This window comes from Monodelphis domestica, chromosome 8 (assembly GCF_027887165.1).
Source record: "Monodelphis domestica isolate mMonDom1 chromosome 8, mMonDom1.pri, whole genome shotgun sequence".
NCBI classification, from domain to species: Eukaryota; Metazoa; Chordata; class Mammalia; order Didelphimorphia; family Didelphidae; genus Monodelphis; species Monodelphis domestica.
In genome coordinates this window covers 66,977,744-66,997,327 of record NC_077234.1, presented here as the reverse complement: position 1 = coordinate 66,997,327, position 19,584 = coordinate 66,977,744, and the positions used below count along the sequence as shown (strand labels likewise).

The 19,584-nt window shown below is 41.0% G+C and overlaps 2 long non-coding RNA genes across 2 annotated transcripts in view; one reads left to right on the top strand and one right to left on the bottom strand.

Annotated features, from left to right (window-relative positions):
* LOC130455980 (uncharacterized) overlaps window positions 1–14,320 on the bottom strand; it is a 53,400-nt gene extending 39,080 nt beyond the window's left edge. The window contains exons 1-2 of the long non-coding RNA XR_008914263.1: window positions 13,729–14,320; window positions 4,069–4,187 (exon numbers count right to left, since the gene is read on the bottom strand). This is a non-coding gene — a long non-coding RNA (uncharacterized LOC130455980). The remainder of the gene's footprint in view (window positions 1–4,068; window positions 4,188–13,728) is intronic.
* Window positions 14,321–14,568: 248 nt separating this feature from the next.
* LOC107649903 (uncharacterized) overlaps window positions 14,569–19,584 on the top strand; it is a 40,861-nt gene continuing 35,845 nt past the window's right edge. The window contains exon 1 of the long non-coding RNA XR_001624453.2: window positions 14,569–15,224. This is a non-coding gene — a long non-coding RNA (uncharacterized LOC107649903). The remainder of the gene's footprint in view (window positions 15,225–19,584) is intronic.

Here is a 19,584-nt window from a genome sequence, read left to right as displayed (position 1 = left end):
TGTCCCACTTTTCAGGACACCATTTGGGGTTTTCTTGGCAAAGTTACTAGAGGGGTTTGCCACTTCCTTCTCTAGCTCATTTTACAGAGAGGAAACTGAGGCAAACAGGGTTAAGTGACTTGTCACGGTCACATGGCTAGTAAGTGTCTGAGGCTAGATCTGACCTCAAAAATTCTGGAGTGTTTTTTGCCATTTCCTCCTCTGGCTCATTTTACAGGTAAAGAAACTGAGGTAAATAGAGTTAAGTGACTTGCCAGGGGTCACACACCTAGTTAATGTCAGAAGCTAGATTAAAACTCAAAAATACTGGAATGGTTTTGTCATTTCTTTCTTCACCTCATAGGAAACAGAGGTAAACAGAATTAAGTGACTCACCTAGAATCATATAGCTAGTAAGTGTCTAGGGCCATATTTGAACATAGATCTTTCTGACTCCAGGCCCAACACTCTATCGACCATACCACCTAACTGACCCTGACATACTCTAGCTCAGAATTCATACACAGCTTGTTAGCCTTCTACCACATTTTCCTAGAGATTTTTCCTTTTTCATTTTTTTTAAACCCTTACCTTCCGTGTTGGAGTCAATACTGTGTATTGGCTCCAAGGCAGAAGAGTGGTAAGGGCTAGGCAATGGGGGTCAAGTGACTTGCCCAGGGTCACACAGCTGGGAAGTGTCTGAGGCCAGATTTGAACCTAGGACCTCCCATCTCTAGGACTGACTCTCAATCCACTGAGCTACCCAGCTGCCCCCTTCCTTTTTCATTTTAAATGCTTTTTTAAAAAAGCTCTTACCTTGCATCTTAGAATCAATACTGGATATTGGTCCCAAGGCAGAAGAGTGGTCAAGGCTAGGCAATGGGTGTTAAGTGACTTGCCCAGGGTCACACAACTAGGAAGAGTTTGAGGTCACATTTGAACCCAAGATCTTCCCCCTTCCACCTCTAGACCTGGTTCTCAATCCACCAAGCTACCTTGCTGTCCTCTAACATTTAATTAAATTAAACATTAATTTAAATTAAAAAAAATTAAAATTAAATTTTAAATAAAAAATAAAAATAAATGTCCCCTTTTTTAATATATAACATTCCCTTTCCAATGACCCCTTCCCCTCCAAGTAGAACTCTCCCTTAAATGAAGAGAGTCAAGCAAAACAAATTAACACACTGGTCATGTCTGAAAACATATGCCTCATTCCATTCCTGTTGTCCCTCCCTTCTCAACCAAGAGGCTTCCATTGCCCTTGGCTTTGTTGCTACTCTTGAAGTAAGATGGTCTTTCTCAGCTAATATTTGCTTTTACATCAGTCGAACAATGAGCATTTATTAAGCACCTACTATGTGTCAAGTATTATCATCAGCAAGTGTGTATTTTAGTCGGACTCTCCAAGTACCATCAAGAAATGGTTATGAAACCAACCTAAGCAAGTTGCAGCCGGCGGTGGAAAAGCATAGTATTTTGGACACCAGGGGGAAAAAAGTATTTATGCTCCAGATTTGACACAAACTCAAACAAACCTCCACTATCCCTGGCTTTCCGAACCCTGTTTGTTATTCTCTATCCGCCCATACCATCAACAAAAGCAGAATAGGAAAATGCTATCCCCGTCCCTTTTGTCCTGCCTGCCCCATTGCCTAGAAGGAAATCTACTGTAGTTTACACAGGTTGCCTTTCTGATGGTCCCTTTATGAGAGTCATTCCCATTGTGGCCAACCCTTGGCAGACAATGGAGCCTCAATACATCAGTGTCACTCACTGAGCCTCAGACTTGTGAGTTGCTACTGTTAGGGTCTGGCCTCTGAAGGCCCCAGTGACTTATGGTTTGACAAAGTCGGGGAGGGAGTGGTGTTACTAGTCACTGAAGCATGACTCCATCCATGGAGATGACCTTGTCTTGGATCTGAACAGAGGCATACAACTCCAATGAGTGGCACATCACTAGCTGCTCCCACTCCCCGGCGTAAATCATTCTGAGATTCCCGGTCTCCAAGTGGCTGAGCAAGGGGAAGATAAGTCAGAGAAGCTCCCATTTCAGGATGATTTCAAAGCTTCCCCTAAGAATGTGAATTATTTCCTTTGTTCTGACTGGTCACTCATTTTTCACTCACTGTCATCCCTTACTCAGCTCTCTCCCCGTCTACCCCCCACTCTTTTTTTTTTTTAGAAGAGTGCTCTTTCTTTGTCCTAAAGAGTGAATAAAGGCTCACTGGTGAGTGGATGAGTTTAATGGATTTCCAAATACAATAATTTATGCCTTTCCCACATTCATACTCTTGAAAAAAAGATGTTTAACTCCTTGGTAATTAAATCAAGTTACATTAGGGTTTTTCAGCCCAGAGATCATTGGTTTCTCATTCAATGGCATGGGAAAAAATTTTTTAAACTATGATTATGTATATTTTAACCAATTCCCTGTGAAAACACCAATGGGTGAAAAACTTGGAAGCCCGGAATGGGGATCTTTTTTAAAGAGTTCACAGAAGAGCATTCCTTAAAGGACTGGCCAATTTGCACAGCATTAATTACATTCTATTTTGGCGCTTGTCAACAATTCCTAATTGCTGGTTTATTCCAAATGCACAGTTAGCATACTTTGTATACTGGACAACGATGCCAAGTGAAATCATGATTTACAAGGGCCAAGGTCCCGAGGCCAAGAAGCCAAACAGAGCAGAGTGTATAATGATGCCCTGTGATGTCTAGCAAGATGCCCATTGTGTTCCACAAAATATTCTGTTTGAAGGAGCCGTCACTCCCTTTAGCAACAATTTGGCTGACTCTACCGAAAAACGGAAACGGGAAGGGACGAGAGTTTGGGGGAGTTTCAGCAACTGAGCCTTAACTCAGGTCCTCCTCTATGACCAAGGAGAGAACTTGGGCAGAATGGGAGTCAGCGGGGAGGAAGGAACCGGAAGGAGTGAAAGGCGTTTAAAGAATTAAATCATCCTTGTATACTGGAACAGTGCAAAGATTTCTGACCAGTTAACCAAGCTGCTGTTGTCTATAGGGATCAACGTATGGATACCAAACGTGTATGAGGGGGAAAAAATGGAAGTGTGAATTCCCTGCACATGAAAGAAATATACATTGGTATGAAGCAATAACTATTCCCTATTGAACTGAACATAAGACCTTTCTACATGTTACTGATTTGTACATATATCTACATGTATGTTGGCATATGTATGGGTGTATATATATGTGTGTTATGCTCACCTTAGAATTCCAGGGCTACCCCTGCGGGGTCGATGTAGACATAACCTTGCTCACTGGATTGAGTCCAGAATCTTATATGTGCATATTCATTGACCCCCTGTTACTTACATATATGATATAGACATGTATGTATGTGGCATGGCAGATAGAGAGTGGACCCTGGAAAGAGGAAGGCTTGGGTTCAAGTTCTACCTCTGACACATACTGGGAGTGTGACTGAGTAATTTAATTTCTCGATGTTCCAGACCATAAATGGCAAAGAAAAGTACCAACGTATATTTTGATGGAGGGAGTTTGTTCATCTGGAAGTTCCCTATAGTAATCAAATCACAGACTCAGACCTTGCCCATTCTGTGTGTGTGTGTGTGTGTGTGTGTGTGTGTGTGTGATTTTTAAAACCAGAATTTCCCCTTGATTCATAAAATATAAGGTCTAAAGAGACTATTCAGGGGCCAGGATGGCCAGATACAAGAATTGAGATTCTCCTTGGGATGACTACCAGTCTGTTTCCTATAGTGCCAGTGACTACCTCCCTCCTCTTTCTCTGCTGTCTTGGGGAAGGAAAATCTAATGATACAAGCCTAACAGTTTCTGGGTAGAGAGCCAAGTTGTGCAGAAGTTAGAGTCCTGAAACTGAAATTAGGATGACTTGACTTTAATCCTGCCTCACACACTTACTAATTGTGTGATCATGGGCAAGTCGATTTACTTCTGTCTGCCTCAGTTTCCTCATCTATAAAATGGGGATGATGATGGTACTTGGCTCCCAGGATTATTGTTAGGATCAAATGAGGTCATATTTATAAAATGCTTTGAAAGTCTTAACAAGTGCCAGCTATTGTGTTTACTTACCTTTTGTGTAAGCATTGTCGATGTTACCAGGAGATACCTCTGAGAAGAGTTGGAGATGAAGGCAATGGAAGGAGTGGCCTCTGTCCTCCTTCTAGGCTAGATGAATCCTCTTCTAGCACCTATTTTGGAACAAAAAAACTGGCATGATTTTGGAAAAGAAAAAAAAGGAGTATGAGAAATCAGGGAATGGACTATGTTTCTAAAATTCCCACTTGAAAAGTAAAATTACTTTAATTTCAGGATGTATTACTGATGCAGAATACCTTCTCCCTCTGGCCCCCTAATACAGACATATGCACATTCTCAGAAACATTTCCTACTGCCAGGAATTCCATATGGGCTCTTCTCTTTTCCCAGGTGAACACTACATGGGTTTAGAAGTGTGCTAATCAGAAACACTTCATCATGATGGTGCCCAAAGTAGTGCTATTTCTCCACAAGTTTGGCACTGGGACTCAGACTAAATTTAATCAGGGGGCTTAAGGAAAGAGCAAAGTATGCCAGGCACTGCCTGCTCTCTTGTACCTACTCTTTCCATTTCCTTAAATCCTCTAAAGATCCATGCCCCAAATCCCAGTAAATCCCTTTATATTGCCCAAGGATCTGCACCCAAGGAAGGGGGCAGTTAAATGGTGAAATGGATAGAATGCTGGGCTCTGTGAAGAGTGAATCAAACTCTCTTTGTCTATCAATCAGCAACTTTTAAGTTAATCAATCAAAAACTTAAGTACCCCTAGTTAGTACCTTACCAGTCACTAAGTATGAAAGGTCATAAGTTACTTGCTAGAGTGGGTGACAACTCCAGAGGCCACTGTCCTGCCCCTGGGCTGTGCTAGGCAAATTGAAAGACTGAAATTGGTTCCCATAAAGTGGGGGAGTGACAGGAAGTAACATAGAGAAAACTGCTTTAAAAAGGTCAGCTTGAGGATTCAGTCATTCACTCTGTGTTGGTGACCAGACTGGAGGAAGAGACCTTTTCCCTGGATCCTGTATTGAAGGTGGTAAATGGAGTGATTCCTTCCTTTATTCTTTGGTGAGGAGACCCTCTCTGCTCATTGGTGCTTTGGAGGGACACTCCCTTCAGCGTGAGTTCTGGTGAGATTCTTGGTAGTCTTAGCCTCATGTGCACTGAAGTTTCTGGGAGGATTCTTCAGAATCTCCTGGTTCTTTGGATTTTGCTTTCAGATTTACATTTGTGATCTGGAGACATTAGGATTAAACTTAAGGTATTTGTAGCTAGGCAGTACTTTCTGTCTTTTTATCTACATTCTCCCACTTTTACTCTTTCTATCTCTTTGTAAATAAAGCTGCTAAAAGTCATTTTGACTTAAGCTGTAATATTTTTTTAAATCAGCAACCACAATATTGCTTTAGAATCCTCATATTTAGCATAAAACCTAAATTTAAATTCTTACAGTCCAGAGACAGGAAACCTGAGTTCAATTTCTGACTCACACAATTACTAGCTATGTGACAATCTTGTTTGTCTCAGTTTTCTCATCTGTAAAATGAGCTGGAGAAGGAAATGGCAAACAACCCTAGTATCTTTACCACAAAAACTCCAAATGGGGTCATGAAGAGTTAAACCCAACTAAAAAAGACACAACAAAATTGCACCCAAGCAAACACTTCAAACAAAAGCAAGCCCATTCATACCCCATTGACACATCAATTAATACTCCTTTGGCTTTCAGTTAGATTAACTGAACTGTTCTATTTGGCCACTCTCCTTACCTTCACACTCTGACTTCCATATGCTCAACCTCTGCTCTCAGTACATTCCAACCATGAAAGGCACCGTACTGATTGCCAGCATTCGGAGAATGTCCTGATGCTCCTTTATAGGCAAGGTGGGTAGTTTACAATTGTGGGATTCTATGCAAATAATGCCTTTCTTGTGTCCTCTTGGAGGATCTGGGCTTCACCAGAACCTTTTACATTATCCTCTTTGACAAAAAGTCCCTGCCTTCCCTTGAGAATGTTAAATTGAATGTATAAACTTATCCACATGGTATTCATGGGCTACAGTAACATATTTCCAAGGCCATCTTGTTCTCCAATCTGGCTTTGGACCAGACTTTGTTCATAGCTACTCTGTGTCTGATTTATGTATGACTAGTTGGTCAACATGCTAAAATATTGCTCATGTGTGATTCTAATGGATAGAATGGCTCCAGAATGACAAGGGGAAAGATAGAAAGGTCATAGCATAATAGTAACATACCACTTTAATGCTTATAAAATCCTTTACTCAAATGAGCTTTGTGAACAGATGAGAAAACTAAGTCTTAAAGAATTAGTAATCTGGGGGAAGCTAGGTGGCTGAATAGAATGAGAACCAGGCTTAAAGATGGGATGTTCTGGGTTCAAATTTGACCTCAGATACGTCCTAGCTGTATGACCCTGGACAAGTCACTTACCTAACCCTTAATACTCTTCTGGCTTGGAATCTATTCAAAATTTTGATTTTGAGATGAATGGTAAAGGTTTTCTGAGAGAGAGAGAGAGAGAGAGAGAGAGAGAGAGAGAGAGAGAGAGAGAGAGAGAGAGAGTGAGAGCACTTATGTTCACCTTCAAATTTTTTTGGCATCAAATCCAGTGTTCTGTCTATTACCCTATAGTGGAAAGAACTCTGTGTTCATTACCAAAGATGCTGATGAAGTCACCTGAATGCCAAATTTGGAAGTAAACATAATCTTTGAAGTATACAGAGTCACAAAATCTTAGTCAGAAGACACCTCAGAAAGCATCCAGGCCAGAACAAAATCCCCAACAAGTAGTCATCCAGCTTTTTTTGAAACTTCTGATGAAGGGGAACTTACTACCTTTCATGGCTTCCCATTTGTTATACTTTAGAGAACTTTAATCTCTATAAAATTTTTACTTTTACCAACTAGAAAAGCACCATTCTGTTAATCTCTACCCGTTTTTCCTAGTTTTGTCCTCTGGAACCAAATAGAACAAGTCTAACCCTTCTTCCATGTGACAGCTCTCCAAAAAAATTGAAAGACTATTTTTCCCCCTCTAAGTCTGCTCAGCTCCAGGGCAAACATATAGCTAGTTCATTTGTGACACTTGAAGATATTTTTTATTTTCTGTATAATTTCACCCCATTCTCTCCCCCCCATCCCCAACTTCCAAAACAAGTTGAAAACCAAAAATCAAGAAGGTAACCTCCCTCCTCCAAGTTGGTTGGGAGAGTACATCATTAATACTACTTGGACGCCAATGAGGAAGGACAACCTTATCACGATTTTGTCTGCAATTTCTTTGCCCTTCTAATTTGATGCTGATGGGTTTTCCTCTCTATCCTCAATGTCAGTGTGCAGAGAATATGGAAAGGAAGAAGGAAGAGGGAAAGCAGAGGCAGAGAAGCAGGGACAAGAGATTGAAATGGCAGGAGAAAAGCAGATAAGGAAAGGGGAGAAGGAAAAAGGAGGGGATGGAGAGAAGGAGAAAGAGAAGGGGGAGAATGTGGATGGGAAAGGAGAGAAGCAGTAGGGATAAGTGGAGAGGGAGGGGAGGAGAAAGAAAAAGTAAAGAAAGGGGGGAAGGAAATGGAAGGGGACCTCTTAAAGTGCCCCTCCCTAGAGAAAAAGATTCCCCATTACTCCAGTTATTCACCTAAACCCTGATCCCAGCCACCAGCCTTTCCCCTCCCAGCCTGTTCCAGAATGGAAAGAACTCACACATCCAGAAAACTGCATGAGTCATGGGTATTCATCAATTCTACCATCTGAAACATTCCAATGAAAAGGAAATGCATCACGTGATTTTATGCTGTTTATAAATATTTCAACATTTAGAATCTTCCCTAAACATAATATGTGGATATTCCACTACCTTTTCTGCTATTTTGATATAGATATTTGACATCCTTCAGAGTGCCACTACATTCACCAAGCCACTGAGGACACTTCTGCTACTATAGTGATGGAGTGGCTCTGGTGGAACTAGGAACAGACATTGCTACCTTGTTGAAAAATCCTGATGATTCATTTATTTTCTTCCTCTGTCTCTTCCTTTCTACCTCCAGGATATTCCATAGATTTAGAACTGGAAGGAATCTGAAAGGCTATTGAATCTACCAACCCAATTAAACACCTGAGGGACCTGAAACACAAGTTAAATCCCTTACCCCTCAGAGGCACACACTTCATGTCTGAGTCAGTATCTGAATTTGGATCTTTCTGATTCCAGCATTCCTCAGTTTGATGGGAGAGAGCTGAAGCTAGTGATAAGAAAACTTGGGCATTTGCCAGCTAGAGATGTGGCAAGCTCATAATAAAGTAAAATCACTTGATTTCAGTCCCATTGACAATTTCACCAATGTCACTGTGTGTTATCGGGCACTGATATGTTTGCATCATTCCTGCTCAAATTCTAGGAAGGGTTGGAGGTGAAAGGAAGGAAGGAGCAAATGCCTCTCATCTTCGTCTTCTCTTTTTTTGTTGCAGTTAGGATACCCTTTCTATCATTTCAGGACTAACGTGTTTATTGCTTCTCTGAACATAAAGATTCTTCCTGTACTTTTCTCCAAACCAGAATTACTACGGTGAAGAAGCCCATGTACCCAGATTTTTCTCTCTGTTCTTGTCCTAAGTTCTCTCAAACTGGTCTCTTTCTATTTTTGCCCATCCCTTTTCTGTTCTTTTCCCAGAAAAAATAATGCATTCTTGAATCCTTTTGTCTTTTGACTTACTTCTTCAAGTTCTTAACTAATGGATTCAATTCCTTACTCACTTACCTTCTCCCCATTTCCCCTCCAGCTCCCCCAGCATTGACCATGTGAAGTAAAGTTATCTCTTCCTAATGTCATGTCATTTTCTCTTTTTTCCTGCCGAGTCTTTTAAGCAATTCTCTGGGTGAGCCCTGATTTGTGTGTGTGTGTATGATCCTACATTCCTCTTTTTTCAGAGGAACTGTGCTTCTTTGTGCCTTAATTATGGTGTCTTCTAAGACCCTTCAGCCCCTTTCATGCTTGTGAATTTTATACTTCCTCTTATTGCGCTTTATTCACCAGATTTCTTAATTCCCCAAAATTTGCTTACTTGAAATCTGATATGTTTGTAGAGCAGCATTGTTTAGCCCTACACCTCAATACACCAGAAACTCTTCTGAGCGGGCCGCTATCTTCAAACATAATGATTTATGAGGGGTTTTCTTTTCTCCTTTTCTTTTCCAAGTGCCAATGGGGAAATGTATTGTGATCTTGCCCCAGCAATTTGAAGTCTTTAAGAGCAAGGAAGAGTCTAATATAGCAGAAAGATCAAAGTATTGCCGAGAAAGCATAAAACTTAATAATTTTCAGTTCCCTTATTCACCACCCCCTGTCCATTCATACTTTAGTAAAGGATGTGATTACTAAAATGAGGCAATTGTCACCTAATAGAGTGCTAAACTTCTGTTAAAGCATCAGCAATCATTCTTCTAATGACAAGAATTAGAGTGAGAAAAAAATGTTGCTTATTCCCCAAATATAAGCTCCAAAGAAATGAGAACATGGGATTCCTGACAAATAGGAAATTTGACTATTAAATGCCAACTTGCAGTCATATTCAAAATAGTTAAACAGCTTTCTGTAACAGATAGCTTCTGGAAATTAGTAGGTCAAAGTGACTGATTTTATTACTTCAATTTTAGCAGGTTGTGTGACCCTGGGAAAGTCATCTGAGCTCCCAGTGGCATAGGTGACTAAGACTTTAGGTTGCAGAGAAGTCTTAACACACCCTACCCACCCTGTACTTCTCGAAGGAATCTCCTCCTCAGGAAATTAATTCCAGTCCCTCTTCTTATCCTTTTAACAAAAGTAGCTATAGACTGAAATTCTATGCAGACATCACAATAGTCTTAGCAAAGAGCATCACTTTGGGGAGTTGAAAGGATGACTCAATGGGACATGGAATATGGTATTGAGGCAGTGTGCTTAGCATTAAAAGCCAGAGCTTGAAATCAGAGAACCACAAAAAATTGGTGAAGGTATGATCACTGAAGGGCAGCTAGGTGACACAGTGGATGGAGTGCCAAGATTGGAATGAGTAAGGTTCTTCTTTACAAGTTCAAATCTGACCTCAGTGACTTACTAAGCTGTGTGACCCTAGGCAAGTCACTTAACCTTGTTTTGCCTCAGTTTCCTCATCTGTACAATGAGCTGGAGAAGAAAATGGAAGACCACTTCAGTATATTCCCCCCCCCAAAAAAACCCTCATCGGGGTCACAAAGAGTCAGGCACAACTGAAATGACTGAACAAAAAAAAGATCACTGAAAAACAAAGATTAGAATGGCACCCGTCCTATTGACTCTAAGTTATAATCCAAAATTCTTCTGTCTTTTTTAAACCCTTCACATTCTGATTCTCCCCACATTTCCACATTTGGATCCCAATATCCTCCTATGTCTCCTTTATTCCTTATACACGTCATCTGCTAATTCCCTGCTTTTGTAGAAATCTTTTCCACGCACCCAAAATGCTTTCCCTTTTCACCTCTGACTTTTGGCACCCCTAACTCTCTTCGGGGTTCAATTCATGTCTCCCCTCCTATACAAGGCCTTTTCAGACTACATCACTCCCATCCTCCACCTCAAAATTTCTTTGCACTCACTTCATATGAACTTTATGTTCATTTATCTTTACATCTTATAGCAAGAGTAGAATAAACTCCTTGAAGACAAAGACTATCACTTTCATCCTGGTATTCCCAAGGAAGTGCCCAGCACAAGGAAGCAAACAATACACTTGTAGAATTTATTTGAAGTGAATTAGAGTGCATAAGGGATCTGCCTGCCATTACATCAGCAACGTTGGGGTGAATACAGAGCATAATGGAACTCTGTCCTAAGGGAACTCAATATCATGTGGATTTGGATCTATCCTGGGCCAAACCAAGTGACTTGATACCAAGAACTTGCACATTGCCCCTCAAAACAAAAACCTGATCCAACTTGGTTAACATGCTACAGGTGTTGGGTCTTCTTTCTTGACGTCAACTGATAAAGAGACTCCACTGTATAGTGGCAAACTCAGTAATCTGTATCATTTCTCAAAACTGCTGACTGACCAGTCCTTCATACATGACTAATCGAAGAAACTGCATCCAAGGGGTTCAGACAAATTAAGTGAGGGCTTATATTTTAATTTGTGCACATGCTTAAGGAAACCATGAAATTAATCTGTTCTGCGCTGGGTGGTGCCCAAATCCCAAAGCTTTAAGCAGTGTATGGCCAGCCTTTCCGTGAATTACCCAAACTCAGCAAACAGTTGGGTAACAGGTGTTCTGACAGGTTTTGAAAAGATTTTCTGCCTTCTGTTGAAACAAATAAATAAATGTCGAATTCTCCAGAGACGATCCTCCTTTGCCAGGGATGATAGAAAACAATAGTTCTGGTCCTAAAAATACCAACGTGTACATTCTAGCCAAGCACTAAGGAATCATGCTGGCTAAAGAAGAATCCCAGGGAAAATCTCCTCTTGGACTCCTCCTTATCAGATCTACTGTCCTTGACTGCCTTGGAGGCTATACATGAAGTTGCTTAGAATACTGCTCCACTTTACAGTGTTTTTCTTGAATACTGGCTGGTAACATTGTGGGAAAAGGGAAGAACCTGCATGGCCAAGTGTCTGAGTCATCAGTGCAAGGGGCACTGGCTCCAATTCCTTCTCTCCCACTGATTTCCAGAGTTGTAACATATTCCGACGTACCCAGGGGAAGTTGTAAAGTAAAGAACATAGGAAGCAGAGAAAGCTGATTCCCCAGCTAGAGAAATAAAAAAGGAATGAGACGAGGACCTGGTGATATAATGGGAAATGTTCATCACTCTGGGAATGAGTTGCTCATTGGTACTAAATGATTTCTAAGGTCCTTGCTGTCTTAATGTTCTAATCATCTGCACCAGCTACTTCTTTCCCCTGTGCCTTCATCACTCAACCTTTCCCAAACCAGATCACCGATAGGAAGCAATTCTCCAGTTGCCTCCAGAGGAGTTACTGTTCGTACATTCTATGGAATTACTGTCCATTCCTTAAAGTCAAACTCAAAGACCAACTTCCCCATTAAGCCTGCCCTGATTCCTTCCTCAGTTTGCATCTCTCTAATATATACATTATACATTATTCCATATTATTCTGCTTATGTCATATCTGGAGGTAAACTGTTAAATGGTTAATACCTGATACTTGAGGTATCGGGGGAAGGAGTGAATGTATGCACACTTTTATGCCTATTCTACATTATTAATATTTTTTCCATCATTTTCTTGTTTTGTTGTTCAGTCATTCAGTCTTGTCCAAGGAAATTCAATGGGCTATGCATACCATCCATGAGATTTTCTGGAAAATATCCTGGCGTGATTTGCAATTTCCTTCTCCAGTGGATTAAAGCAAACAGAAGTTAATGACTTGCCCAGTGTCACATAGCTACTAAATACCTTGAGGTCACATTTGAACTCAGTTCTTTATGATTCCAGGCCCACCACTCTATTCACTGAGCCACCTAGCTGCATACTTCCTTTGGTATGGACAATCTACAAAACAATACAACTAGGCCTGATGTATATGTTTGATTTCTGAAGCATAAAACACTCACATTGAAAGTTTAACAATCAGCTCTCTGGAGCTCAGGAGTCACCTTTGGCATACTCCTAGACTCATATCACCTTACTAGAAAATAAACTCCAGGATAAGCAGGGACTGTGTCTTATGTTAATTTTGTATCTTCCCTAGCACCAAGCATAGTCCCCTGCACATGGTAGGTGTTTAATAAATGTTTATAATATTAAATGCAATATATTAAAATCTGACTCCAAAGGATTTTTCTAGAGGTAGAGAGTAGAAGAGGGGATAAATTTTTAAAAACGGAGAATGTTCAACCTCTCACACACATTGAAAAACCGTCTTATACTTAAGGACACTGAAAGACAATAAAATTCAATTTGCCAAAAGTTAGTCAATAATAATAATAGCTGGCATTTATATGGTGCTTTAAAGATTGCAGAACACTTTCCACCTTGTATCTCATTCGATCCTCATAAGAAATCTGTGAGATAAATGATATTATTATCTCTATTTTACAGATGAGGAAACTGAGGATACAAGAAATTAAGTGATTTGTTCTGGGTCATAGAACTAGTAAGTGACTAAGGCAGGATTTGAACTCAATCAAGTCTTTCAGACTTTTCAAATGTAACACTCTATCATCCTTTCCTTAAGGAGATTATATTTTACCATAAGATTTTTGGCTTAAGACGCAGATTTAAGAACTTCTATCTACTAATCTATCCAAGAGTTACCATCCACAACCCCCAAATCTTGTTCTCGGGGGTCCAGGCCTTCTACTATACCTGAGCCCCTGCCTATCTCCTCAGGGTCCACTAACTATGTCCAGGAGCCTTAGCTTCCCTCAGATTCTCATGTTCAATTTTCCCTAGCTCATTCTCCCAGGGATTCCTCAATGCCAGGTGGCAAATGATGCCCACCTCAGTCATTCCTATATGCACAAGGTACCTCTGAAGAGAGGGAACAACAGGCAGACTCCCAAATCTGTGCCGGTTAAGGAGTCTCTAAAAGGACAGAGTTCTTCAAAGGGGGCAGCGTGGAAAATGGAATTGAAAGGCGGTTGGTTCTCTTGGATCCAGCATCAACTTGCAAGGGGCATTCTACATACCGTAGAAAGGTGTAGATGAAATGACTTCTCTCAGTGGTACTCGGCACACACTTCTGAAACTTCTTGTTAATGTGTTTTTTATAACAAAAATGGAAAATGGAGTCAGACCTCAAGCTTAGAAAAATGGCAAATCCGTAGTTACCGTCTCATCCGGGGTATTTAACCTCATGTGTGTCCCGTATCACTTTTGGAAGTCTGATGAAGCTTCTCTGAATCAGATTTGTTGCTTCGTTCATAATTAAAAGAAATACTAGCTTTCTGCAAATGGTTAGTGAAAAGAGAGGTATCACCTTTCTCCAGCCAAGCTCATTGATTGACCCTCTGAAGCTTAACCACAGACTTTGTCCACGGACTCCAGGTTAAGATAAGCCTCCTACTCCACTCACTCCAGAATGCTCAAAAAATAATACAAAAGAATTACATTTTACAAAGTACTTGGAGAATGGTTCTAAATGGAAGGTATTGGTTCAGTTCAATATAAATTTATTAAGTACCTACTATGTGCAAAGCTATGGTGGGTACTCATAATAAAGAAACAAAAATTAAATACTGAGCTTTGTGTAGCTGGGGGAACTGCATCTCCCAGTGTGCCCCAGGGGTCCATCCCCCTTACTTCCTGGGGTGGGATTGGTCTTAGATGGACCAATCCTGTGCTGGGAGAGGGACATTCACCCTACTGCCTAGCATGGGATTGGTCTTTGAATGGACCAATCAATCCTGTGCTAGGGATAGGCCACACCCCTACTTCCAGGCACAGGATTGGTCTATATAAGGACCAATCCCACGCTTAGAAGGGAACTTTGAATGTAAATAGATTCAAACCTTAGCGAGTTGGTTAATTTCAGCTGGTGGAAACAAGCTATTTTCTTCATTAAAGTTAATCTGGAGTTGTTTTTATTTGTCCTTTATTTCTTTGTTTTTCCAAACCCTTACTTTCCATCTTAAAATCAATACTGCGTATGTTTTAAGACAGAAGAGTGTAATGACAAAGCAATGGGAGTTAAGTGACTTGCCCACAGAAACGCAGCTAGGAAGTGTCAGAAGTCAGATTTGAACCTCTGGGCCTACTCTACCCACTGCGCCACCTCACTGCCCCCATTCTTCATTTTCAAAGAAGACCAATGGCATCATGCAGTGATTTGACTTGAGCATGAATTAGATTTTAGTGGGGCAGAGTTGTGCAAACTCATCAGTCTTCCTCTCTCTTCCTTGAAGTTCAGTGGCAAGACTGGATGAACGGTGATGGCCCAGAAAGGTGGATGAACTCGACATCTTCAATGTCTGACCAAACCCTAAGTGCTCCACAGTTCCTGCTTCAGCCACCTTCATGGTCATCGTAATAAATTATTCCCATCTGCCCATTCTGCTGAAAGAAGTCTCCCCATCATCCCTTGAACTCTCGTGTGTCAGCTACCCTCAACATAGTTCAGCTCATATGCCAAGATCACTTTACCCAGGTGCAGCCACCGCCCAAGATACAGAGACAGGAACCACAGGTAAGAGCTGGGTAACAGCAGGGCACAAAAGGTGGGGGTGGGATGGAGATACAAAATGTACATATGTAAGAAAAGACAAAATAATTTGAGGAAAGGTGGGAGCATTAAAAATGAGGACTATCAGAGACAGCTCTGCTGAGGAGGTGACACCACAGCCTAACCTTAAAGTAGGACAAGAAATATTACCTTAAAATTAATTAATACTACTAACTGTGGTGCCCTTCAAAGCCCTAAACTCTTTGTAGCTATTTGTACAAAGGGCCAAAATCTCAGAACAATGCTATCCAAACAAAAAAATCTACCCTAAAATTAGTCAATCTGGGAATTGTTTTTTTAATAAAATGGAAACCAAGAACATCTGAAATAACTTGTCGCTTTTCAGCTAAGTTGTTTGGATGTAGTGTGTAGACATTGTGTATTTTCAATGTATAAGATACATTTCCTGAGAAGCTTTGAAATGGAGTGAATGGAGGGTTGGCTTTGGAGTCTAGAAACTCTGGATTCCAAGACAACCTCCACCGCATGCTCACTGTTTAACCACCAGCAAGTCACTTAAGCTCTTGGTGATCCCTGCAACTCTTACAACTTTTTAAGTTCCTTTGAAGAACATTTTTACATCTGGAGTCCCCCCAAAGATGCAATCAGACATCTAGAAGTTTGGACACCCCAAGAGATAAATAGATACCCAGTCAAAAAGACTATTAGATGTAGACAGATTTACTATTTTGTTTGGAGTTTTGGGAACCAGACTAAGATTTCATCAGAATAGGCGAAGGGAAGGGGAAAGGCATTTATTGATTAAGTGCCTAATACATACCAGACCCTATGCCTAGCATCTTACAAACATTTTCCCATTTCATAGGGTGCTATGGTAAGGAACTTCATCTCCTATTGCAGATAGGTAAATTCTCTGCAATTTATAGGCTTTGAAAACAGTTCAGGGCACTGAGAGATTAAGGAACTGAACCATGGTCACATAGACAGTAAGAGGGTGGGAAAGGAAAAACTTGAACTCTGGTCTTCCTGACTCTGAAGGCAGCTTTCTATGAACTAGTCATGCTTCTAATAGACCAGATCAGAGATTCTTAGCTTTTTGTGTGTCAGAGACTCCTTAGGAAGTCTTGGTACGGTCTTGATGAAGTCTAAGAATCCCATCTCAGAATCATACTTTAAAATATATGAAGGAAATGCTCTATTTTATTAAGAGATTAATGAAAATATATTTTCCCATCCTACATGGATCTCATAAAATCTGTTCACAATTCTCTTGTTAATAACCCCTACAAGAGACAAAATAGATTAGGCACCCGGCAAGATAAGATAGTGGACATTGAGTTTCTTCCTTGAGCTGAACTGTCAAGCAGTTGAACTCTTTTGCAGAGTGACCCTCCAATGGGCTGGCCACATATCCCCAATGCCAGATGTACTTTTACCTAAAAGATTCTTTTACAGAGAACTCACGCAGAGGTAAGAAGAAGCTGAATGAGGGCATTCTCAAGGTCTCTCTGAAGAACGTTGGCACGAATTATGAGAGACGGGAGACACTGGCACCGACTTGCCAGAAATACATGCTTGCATTAAAGTTGGCACCGTGCTCTATGAGCAAAGCAGAATTTCAGTAGCACAAAGGAGATGTAAGATGCACAAATTTAGCTATATCTCTGTCCCAAATGTTCAAATGGATTATTTAGAACCAACTTCTGGTAGAGTGTCTGAGCTCAAATTGGACCAGCGACAGTCACACTGTACCCTGGCCCCTCAAAAATCATGATATCCTTGGTATTCTTCAAGGTTGAAGTCTAAAGGACAAACAACAAGAAGTTATATAGGATACACATTTTCCTCATTTATAAATGAGCCAGAGAATAGACTGCTGTGTCTAGAGTTAGGAAGACTTGAATTCAAGTCCTATTTGTCACCTGCTGTCTGTGTAATCTTGTCAGTTGTTTGCCTCAATTTCCTCAATTGTAAAATGGAGATAATAATAGCAGCTACCTCATAGTGTTGTTGTGAGGATCAAATAAGGTATTTGCTAAATGCTTGTTACATTGCCTGGCACATAGTAGGCACATAATAAATGCTTATTCCTTTTTGTTCCACACCTCCCCCCCTTCTTCATTTATAAATGACCATTTCTTAATGTGTGGATGAGAACTTCCACTTTTCATGCTTTAAATCTGGAACATTCAGGCCCCCCGCCCCATTTTTTTTCATTCCCTAAAATAATGTAGGATGGTAGCTAAGCAATATAAACAGCAGTGGGGCAGCAACATCGAGAACTTTCGGGAATGTTGCCACCTTTCCCATAACTTAGAAATAGTCACACTTTTAATTGGAAACAGGTGGGACTGAAAGTGAAGCTGTGGTCTAAGCCAGCCCCTGGTGGGGTAGAAATAGGGTATGACTGCCCCACTGGAAGAAATCTCAGTGACCCAGGGAGAGTGGCTGGGGCCCCTGTTGCATCCACTGTGGCACTGAGCCATTTGCCTTGTGCTTTCCCCTCCAGACAGAGACAGGGGACTCCTCCTCCTGAGGTGGCATAGATTGCCTGCTATATCTGAAGTTCGGAGGGGTCTTGGAAATCATTAGATCTAAACCATTCATTTCACAGATGAGAAAACTGGGACTTAGGGAGATTAAATGACTTGCCCAGAGCTGCACAGATATAAGGAGCAAAGACAGAATTCCAAGACCTTGGAAGGGAAAAATGCCTACCCCACAGTTGTTTAACCTACATTATTTTAGGGGGAAATGGGGTAGTGGGAGGCTTTCGTGTTCCAGATTTAAGGCAGAGAAAACAGGATTTTTCATCCATACTTTGAGAACTGACCATTTATATATGAAAGAAGGAGGGAAGGGAAAAGAAACAGCACTTGTGTTATTACTTTTTTGTTGTTGTTGTTATTCAGTCATTTCAATCATGTCTGACTCTTGGGGGCCCCATTTGGGGTTTTCTTGGCAAAGGTACTAGAGTGGTCTGCCATTCCTTCTCCAGCTTATTTTATAGAAGAGGAAACTTGAGTTAAACAAGGTTAAGTGACTTGTCCAGGATCACACAACTAAGATTCTAGATTGGTTTGCCATTTCCTTCTCCAGATCATTTTATAGATGAAGAAACCGAATCAAACAAGGTTAAATGATTTACCCAGGGTCACGCAACTCCTAAACACCTGAGGCCAGATTTGAACTCAGGAAGATAAATTTTCCTAACTCCAGGTCCAGTGCTCTAACCACTGCACCAGCTAGTTGCCCATTATTAATACTAATAATGAATTAAGCAGAGAGACAGAGGGAAACAGAGACAGAGACAGGCAGACAGTATCAGCGTATTTCCAAAGGAACTTATTTCAAGTAACTTTCATTTACAAAGCAGTTTACAAAGGGCTTTTACCAAACACTTTTCTAATGTCTGCCCTATTAGACAGCTAATATAATAAGCACTGTTATCCCTATTTTGCAAGTGAAAAAAATCTCTTGCCCAAGGTCACAGCTAGGACTTCATCACAGGTCTTCTGACCTCTAACTTTCCTCTACACCAATACCAGCCACTTCCTTTGGCAAGTTTAGGTCCTTAAAGGTTGTGATGGTGCAGGCATGTTTCAGGCAGGGGGAGACAGTGAAGACATGATAGCAATGAATCCTGGCTGTTTGGAGTGGCATGAGAACATCATGGAGTGAGGCCAGAGAGGACAAGCTTTGATCCATGGAACATGCAAAGAACTGAGGTCCCTTCTCTTCCTAAGTTTAAATCTGGCCTTACATTCATGCTAGTTGTGTGACCTTGGGCAAATCATTTCACCCTGTTTGCCTCAGTTCCTCATTTATAAAAATGATCTAGAGAAGGAAATGGCAAACCATTCCAGTATCTTTGCCAAGAAAATTCCAAATGGAGTCACAAAGCATTGGACATGGCCAAACAACAACAGAAATCCTTCCAACTCCCTCCTTGTTCTTCTTCCTTCTCCTGGCTTCAATTATCCCATCTTTGCAAATGAGTCCTCCCCCACTGCCTTCCTTTTCTCCCCCTCTTTGACCTGGGCCACTCAAACTGTATCTAGACTCCTTTCCTACTCACACTTGGATGAAATGGGAATCAACATCTCTCTTCCTTCAAGAGAGATGGAAGACCACCAGACTTACCATTTGTCTTTCATTGTGGGTTAAGGTTCATCAGGTGTTATGCTGTACCTCAATGTCCTCCAGATCCCCTAGACTGACATCTGATACAACATGAAGTCCTGACCATCTGCTCTGCCTTTAAATCTGTAGCATTTGGGGACCTTTCCATCTGTGCTGTGGCTTAATTTTCTATTATGTGTTGTGTCCCCTAATTAGAGTACAAGGTCCTTGAGTGCAGAGT